Genomic DNA, 8558 nt, shown 5'->3' with positions numbered 1-8558 from the left:
CTGACATTGTCATTTTCATGACAAGAATTTTACCGATCCCATCGTATATGACAATATATTCTCTGTTAAAATTGAGAAACATCCATTATTTTTCCTTGGGATGTTTATGTGAAATTTATGGTCATTTCTTTCCAGGAACCTGCCCTGTCTGTGATGGTGAAGCTTAATTATGAAGATGATTTACTTGAAAGTAAACCAGAGGATTAGAAAGATCACATTGGGGTGTGTTCTGGTGGATCATTGTGACCCAATCTTGAGTAACATGACTGGCTCCCTTTTCTTTACTTGTGTTCCTCTTCTCCACTTCCCTCAGTTATGAATTAAGTTGTACTATATCAGCATACCATCTGCCATTATGTCCTTGCATGGAGCTAATTGAGGATAAGCTGAATATTCTGAAACTATGAACAAAATTAATTCTTTCTGTTAAAATTGAACATGTAATGTAGTTTGAATGAATTGGAACAGAAAAGTGTGATCATTTATTTAATCATATCATACTATGTGTTTTGGAAACAACTGAAACTCTTTTGCAGGAAAAGTTTGGAAAATTTTGGAAATGAAGGAGAGAGAAGCTCTAGAATGCTATAATACAAGCCAAATTAGTGATGCTACTCATAGATAAGACAATCAGAACATTGATAAAATATGAACAATAAATGCCAAGATCAGCAGACTTAAGTTTAAGATATGTACTGCATGAGCAGTTACACACTGCCAAAACTATTGATAATAAAATTAATAATTATACATTTGCATATTTCCCATGTCTTATAGCCTTGCAGAAGATTGAGAATAAGGTAACGGACTGACCTCATAAAGAAATTTTAAGGCAGAAGAAAATTAATGCTATGGCATATTTACCACTAGCTGCATTAAAACAGGTGTATAGTGTGAATTGGAGACAAAAATTCAAAGGTAAAAACTTAAGTATTGACACAAAACAAACAGTATAAAGTAGTGGCTAAGGGAAACAAGGTTGCTAAGGGGATGAGTGTCAGTAAAACCAAATCAAGTAATTTGTATAGTAAAGAGAAAAAGAGGCCATGACTGCTTATCTCAAAAATCATCAAAATCCCACTCATTACTTGAGGGAAAAATAGGAATTGGTCACCTGGAATTCTCTCGAACTGATCAGATTCCCAGGCACTCAGTGTCCACTCTACTTTTGTCCACTGGGACCTGACTGGGACTCCAACCAACAGCAAACCTGGGGGGGGGTCATCAAGGAAGTGATGGCTTTACCAATATGCAGAATGCAAGCAGTATGGGTCAGATTTCTGGTCAGTATCAACTCCTCAGGAGAATGCCTGGGAGGTCAGTAAGGAGATCTTTGAAGATACTGGGTATTAATCTATTTTAATTTATTGCCATGCACCTTGGATACTACAAAAGGAGCTGCATGTTTTAATATTTTTCAAGTTTGGCTTCCATCTTGCTTTCAAAAAATAGGAATTCCTTCTGTGTCCCTTACTCTTTTCTTTTTGAATAAGAGTGTCTACCCCATGTTACTGTTATTTCAGATTATGTGACTTGATTTTGTTTGGACAGAGGCTCACAGCTTGAAAGGACTTTGCCTTAGAGCTTTGAGGCTTAAGGGAATATTATTCTATAAATATGGACACAAGATATCAGAGTTTACAATTAATATTTGCTCCCATTTCTTCACTAAAGTTTGCTTCTAAAATTACAAAATTCTGTATATACACTAATTTCTGGATTAAGTAACTTTCACTCAATTTTAATCTTATGCTTTAATTCACAAGTTCATTTTGGCCCAAAGATCAAAGGAAATTTCCAGGAATATTGGTGTGAGTTAACAGACACCAGAGTTGTTCACTCACAGAGTATAGCCTGAAAGATGAGCACCTCACTGGACACTAAATTACTGTGAGAGTAATTTGTAATAATAATCCTGAAGCAACAGAAGCAGGAAATACCTGGAGAGGACTAGTAAACATGTTAAAATTTAATGACTGGTGGGTCATGGGAAGTAATGTAAATACTTTAGATATTACCGATGAGGTCATAAGGTTTAACTTTGAATGGTAACCCTAGCATCATCTTGAGAAGTAAAATGAAGGATAGAGATGCACTCTGGAAAGGATTTTTTTCTATCTTAATGGTAAGGTTGGAGGCTTCAACTTAGTTCTTGAGAGTGAGATTGACAGGGTGCAGTCATGGAATCCTGTTCAAATCTGCTCAAGGAGGCATGGGGTGCATCTGTGTTCCTGATCTTGTGAATCTGGGCCTACATCAGTTAGCAGCCATGTTCTTCTTTGAACAAATTCACTAATGAAAACAGTAGATTCACTAAAAGAATTATCCAATCCCCCTAGGGGCACCTTAGAGACAAGGAAATCAATGTCACATGAACGTGAACCTATTTGGTCCCCTTTCCTCCAAATATGTTCTCTTGTTCAATTTCCAAAATGCAGTCCAAACCCTGGAGATGCCAAGTTTCCAGGTGAAGCCAGTCTTTAGTTGAAACTACAATGTTTCTTCCTCTGATTTAGTCAGTTCCCCTCACTATCCTCCTCATATTTCATTTCCATGAGGGCACTGTTCTGAGACTGTGCAGAAGGGCCATGACATGGAAAGACAAAAATAGTTCCTCAAATTGTTACAGCTTATAAAGGAAGTTGAGGATTTCAAAGCATGGCTTAGATCTGGATTACAGCATGATTGTTGGACAACTGAAGAAACTGAGATGATGGAACGGAGAATTATGAGCCTTTGCAAGTGACAAAGACATCTCCAACTCCAGTCAAACTGACTTGATGTAATTAAGTGGGTAAAATAAACCTTTAAAAGTTGGGAGTCTTATCCATGGTGATTATCTCTCCAAAGGACCAAAAAATGCCCCTTTCAGGAAAGTAGCAACGTGGAAGAAAATCTGATATTCTGAGATCACTGAGTGAAAGAGGATGTTTGTTTCATTTACTTTTCTTTGGCTCCCTACAGGTAAAAAATAATATTGGAACTCTTTTAATTTTAGAGACAAGTTACAGTACTAGCTCCTCATGTGGAGAGTGTTACCAGCATCCCAACTCAGAGGCATGGTCACAGAAACTAGTGCTTGGAAAGCTCAAGCATTCATGCTGGTCTCAGGAGGTAAAGGAATGGTTTTGTTTTCACAAGAGAGGAAGGAAGCTGAGAATCGAAACTGCCTGGTGATGAAATCAATCAGTGTAAAAATTTCCTTTCATGGTCTATCTTGTTCTTTGCTTTCACTGCACCTAAGATCCATGTACACATGAATAAGAGGAAACAGCATTTGGGATAAAGGTCTCACTATCTTCTTCAGAGGTAGATTTCAAGGGTTTTGTTTGTTTGTTTTTATTTTTAATTTCCATCAAAATAAATTGATACCCAAGCTTCTTGGGGAGTGATGGGGGGACAATCTTTCAGATCCTTAATGATATATTGTCAGTTGTTAACAATAAATTATCTACTCTTATCAGATAGATCAAGTATACATTTGCCTTTGTAAATACAGTGGTACTTCATATCATAAATGCTTTTATTTGAGAACACTTTGGCTCACAAACAGAAGTATTTGGTAAATTTTGTTTTTGGTTTTAACTTTGCATCAGGTGACAAACATGATCATACCATCTTTCTCAGGTCCTGGAAGAAATCAAGTTCATAAATTGAGTCACCACTGTATTATAGTCTCATCGGAGGCATTTGCTAACAATTCACAGCTCTACAAGGCAATGCTGATAATCTTTGCTATTCATCCCCCGAACATCTCTGCCTTTCTCTATCTATAACTAAACTTGTGTACAGAATGATACCCAAGTGCTATATTCCAAAGAACCACATGACTTCTATAATTTATAGATAGAAACCCAGGTATATATGTGATGGCACTTATTAAGGCTGAAGGAAAGTGACAGAACAACATAAATTTAGCACAAGTGAAATTTACTACATTCGTCAACCAAAGTTTCTGTGATGTTGTACCTCATGGAAAAATTCTGAGAGTTGACCATTGGGAAATAAAAAGGCAGACTACATCAAATACACTAGAAATAATGAGCCTTTATGGGCCAAAAGTTAAGGAAAGGAGTAAAAGTTAAAAATATTGGCATATTGGTGCAGGTTGTGGTGGTGTTTTCAGGAACAGTTACAGAGAGCAAGACAGAGAGAAACAGAGACAGAGAGAGATTTTGTTGTAGTAGAGGAGGACTGCAGAAAAGTACAAGATTCTCTCTGACAAGAACAAAGAAGTGTTAGGGCTATTGTTGCGTCTCCCGTGGGGAAGTTTGGAAAGTAGGCAAAATGATATAGTCACAGCTTATTGGAGGAACATTAGTGTGTATGAAAAAGGAAGAGCGTTTTGTTTTAGGCTTAGGTTCAAAGGAGCAGAAAATTGATGTAATGTTGTTGCTGGCATCTCTCAGCCTCGTTGGACCACAAGGATGAAGACTCAGAGTTTCATGTGGGCAGAAACCCATCATCCTTATCTTTTGGTTGATAGTGAGTGACAGCTCTCTTAGACTGATGAGATATTTGGTGTGTTGGTGATGAGAATGAGGTTAGTACCCTTCTTATTATTTGGGATTTAGTATGGAGTGTAAATTGTGGTGCTATTTCTGCCAAAGTGCAGAAGCCTTGCTTCCATCTACATAGAAGAAAGGTAAATGCTTCTTGGCCACAGATAAAGAAGTATCTGTGGATGGGGAGATGGGAATTGAGACAACTAATGTAATGTGAAAGTGTTTATGAGTTCAGATTATTCACCTTAGAGACATAGTAGGAGGATAGATTCAAGAGAGGTAACCCTGCCAGATATAGATTTAGAGGGCCAGCAATTTGGGCTTGTGGGTTTGTTATAGATTAAGAACTGGTGGTCAACTTAATGCCAGCTGGATTACATCAGCATGGCATTGAGCAACGATGTTTTACCTAAGGAAAGTTGCCAGGATAAATAGGTGGAAAAGAAGGAGGCATTGAGGGTTGAGGAATTAATGTGCTGTTGCGTGAGGCATTGTGGATTTTCCTATAAGTTGCAGTTTGAGTTGTTTGTTTTTCTAGAGGAGCTCTGGTCCTCACACTGAGCATTGCTTTTTGGCTCTGGAGAGGAAGACGTGTGCCACTTGGTCTCTAAGATGAACTCGTCACTCTGCTTCTTGGCATGTACCTGACTGTGCTTGTCGTCATCAGAGCTCAGGGTCTCTGTGTCGCTGAGGACGGCTGTGGTGCCTTTCAGGACAGCCCTGGTATTTGTTGTGAGTGTGACTTCTCAGCTCCAGCGTAACACCCTCATCCCAGTAGCACAGCCCCTTCATCCTGCAAGGATAGACTTTCTGGCTTCCACCACTGACCCTTGGATCTTCCTGGCACGGATCCATAAAAGAGACTGGCATGAGTCCTTCTTGTCACTCTGGACCTCCAGTTGGACTTGTGGGAGGCATTGTCCTGAGCTCTGGGTTTTTATCTGGACTCATGTGGGACATTGCTGTGGGATTTAGGCTCTTGACTAAATATTCTATGTCTTTGGTGTTGTGGATAGATTTCCTGAATTTTCCTGTGTTAATTCCCAGTGACCATTATAAAAATAATATTATAAACTCCATGTCTTGATCCTAATTATTCTCTGTGTACAACCCCTGACTACAACACAAATTGGTACCACTAGTAGGGTCATTGCTGTTATGTTGCCTGGCCATGTGACTGAAAAGCCTTAAACATTAATTTAAAAAGTTTTTGAGAGACTGGCCAAGAGACAGCCCCCATATGCTGTACTATTTTGGAGACTCTAGTTAGTACCTGGAAGATCAGAGTACTGATAAAAATGCTGCCAATTAAGGTGAAGCTTGGGAGGCTTCTGTTGGGAAAGACTGCAATGTCTGCTGGAGTCCAGGCAGTATATTGTGCTTTGGATAAAAGTTAGTCTTTTTGTTTGAATTTAGAAATGTTACCCAGGTGACAAAAAATTTTAATGAAGTCTACTCTTGGATGGTTTCATGGTTACTTTAGAGAAACTTTTGACCAAATCTATTTTAAAAATTTAGAGCATAGAGCCAGTGAAATAATTTAAAACACTTGGCCAAAAAGAAGGCCCCATTAAAAAGTGAGTTGTAGAGATGAAACAGAAAACAGAATAAGACAATAAAAAATCAAAAGGACATTTAAATTAGAGATCCTTATATTTTAGTCTTGCCATGCCATGATAAAAGTTAATGAAAATCAAAGACTGTGACTGTAATTGTTCTTTTAGTGTGACTTTTTCAAGGTCGTCTTGTTTCTGTTGTTCTCTTCCATTGTTTAAGACATGGGAACCTACATCTCAGAGGTCTCCCTGAGGGGAATGAGGGCAAATATCTGACTTTTTATATTTAGCTTGAATGTCTGCTTCTGGTTTGGAAATAAAATGGGGATTAAGGAGAATGATACCCCCAGGTAACTCAGGCTTTGCATTAATAAATTTGAAAAAGAGCCTCCATAAGGCAAGTCATGAACTCAGCAGGACTTTCATCAGCCCACTGTGTTTGTTCTTGAAGTTTTAGCAATTAGCCTGTTGGTGTGAGATCATGTGGTGGTTTGTTAAGGTATGGTCAATCATTTGTGCTACATGTTTTGAGCAATTAGCTTTAGGCTGATAATTCCATTGGGATTCCACAGCTGGCACTGCAGCTACCCTGATAGGAATTTTAGCATCTGTTTGATGTGTTTCATCTGCTCCATGTGCCAAAGTTCATCTTTTTCTGGGGAGGTGCAGCATGAAAGTGATACTAACATAAAGATCTTTGTAGTTAAAATCATAGGATTGAATTTCAAATTTCAGCTCTTTAATGTAGTTATAGGGATCAGCATTGAAGGAGCCGACACGGTGAGATATTTGGGAAACATCAGAGAAAGAAAAATTAATATGTACCCAGACTAGGCTCTCAACTCCAGCCACCTCATGGAGGGAAGAAGAGAGTGAGGCAAGGAAGGAAGTTGGATGGAAAAGAAGGTGGTGATGGAAGGGAGAGAGAACAAGATAGTGGAGAAAGGGAAGGGGAAGAAGATGGTGGAGAAGGGGATGAGTGACAAGGTTGTAAAGAGGGGAAGGAAGAAAAAGATGGCAATGTGTGGGAGAAGTGACAAGATGGGGATGGATGGGAAAACCACAAGACAGCCATGGGTGGATGGAGTGAGACCCAGTGTGGTGTGCAAGGGGAGAAAATGGCTGTGGGGAAGCAAGAGAGGTTAAGGAGGTAGGAGAGGTTGTGGGGAGAGGGCCCTCTGGAAATGAAAGAGGTAAAAGCAGAGGAGGGAAAGATGAAGGAGATGGTGAGGGAGGAGAAGACTGTGACAAGGAGAGAGGGGAAGACTCTTGGTGGTATGGTGGAGGAGCAAGAATGGAAGGGCCATCACCAGTAGGGCCAGTGGTGTTACCATGTGAGAGGCTTGGCACTGTTGAATAAGCCAGGAACACCTGGGAAGTGTTACAGGCCTGGAGAAGGAAGGGATGTGCCCAGACTGCACTAAAAACCTGGATTTTAGGAAACTCTGGTCATTTGGTATTATGATAACAGAAACTGTCTAAATCATGGAGGGTGGCAAAAGCAAAAGTATTCTCCTCTTGTCAGTGGTAGTTATTATCAAGCTTATATTTTGGCCATATCATCTGGCAATAAAAGTATCAGCCTGTTTGTTGAAAACTGAATATGTTCAACTGACTTATCAGGCATCTGAGCAGAGTGTCTTTCTTGGCGTGGGAAGGATTTTTCCGTTAAGATCAAATTAGAGGTGAGCCAATGGCCACAAAGTCTGAGTCACAGTTCTCACAAAGAATTATCACTCTTTACAGAAATGTGAATGATAATGACAAGTCTCCCACAACTGTGTCTGCCACTGTCCACTAAGTGAACTAGGAAGAATCCCAAAAGACAAGGTCCTAAAGAATGTGGAGAGATATCCTGACATGAGCTCATGGCTTATGAGAACACAACCCCTAAATGAGGGATGGCTCGACAGTGAGAACCTTGAGATTTGAGATGGATCAGTGGTTTATGGAAGCTAGTAAAGGAAATGGCAGGGGTGAGAGAAAAATAGAGAGGTGGCTTACTAGCAGAAGGGTCTCATATTTGGGGTAGCCCCCAGAGCTACTTGCCCCACTAATCTAAATCATGGCACTAAAAGGTTAGATTTTTTTGGTGCAGTTGAGAGAGAGAGAGAGAGAGAGAGAGAGAGAGAGAGAGAGAGAGAGACCTATATTGAAGGCATAACGAGTGCAAGATTCTCTCTGACCAGAATAAAGAAGTAGTTGGGCTCTCATTTAAGTCTTCATGGGGAAGGAGTTTGGGAGGCAGGTAAAATGTCACAATTACAGCTGATTGGAGGAACACTAGTGCATGAAAAAAGAAAGAAGAGCATTTCCTTTTGGGCTTAGAGAAGAAGGAGCAGGAAATTGATGTGATATTCTTTCTGGGGTCCCTAAATAATGTTGGAATACTACCATGATGACTCAGGTAGTTTTATATGGGAAGAATCCCATGAAACCCATCAGTTATAGATCTGCTAATTCACCATTGAAGTGTCCAGCTTCAGTGTTTTAAATC

At 39.6% G+C, this 8558-nt stretch overlaps 1 non-coding gene across 1 annotated transcript; it reads left to right on the top strand.

The window, feature by feature from the left end:
* Positions 1-2825: 2825 nt before the first annotated feature.
* Positions 2826-2966, top strand: LOC111757965 (small nucleolar RNA SNORA67). Its single transcript, XR_002792221.1, has one exon. It is a non-coding gene; the product is annotated as a small nucleolar RNA SNORA67 (small nucleolar RNA).
* The last annotated feature ends 5592 nt before the right edge of the window (positions 2967-8558 follow it).

The sequence above is a fragment of the Cavia porcellus genome, unplaced genomic scaffold (genome assembly GCF_034190915.1).
Source record: "Cavia porcellus strain 051 isolate PalLab524CR breed Dunkin Hartley unplaced genomic scaffold, mCavPor4.1 scaffold_17, whole genome shotgun sequence".
NCBI lineage: Eukaryota > Metazoa > Chordata > Mammalia > Rodentia > Caviidae > Cavia > Cavia porcellus.
The sequence above is the reverse complement of the archived record's forward strand: the minus strand, read 5'-3'. Positions and strand labels throughout refer to the sequence as shown.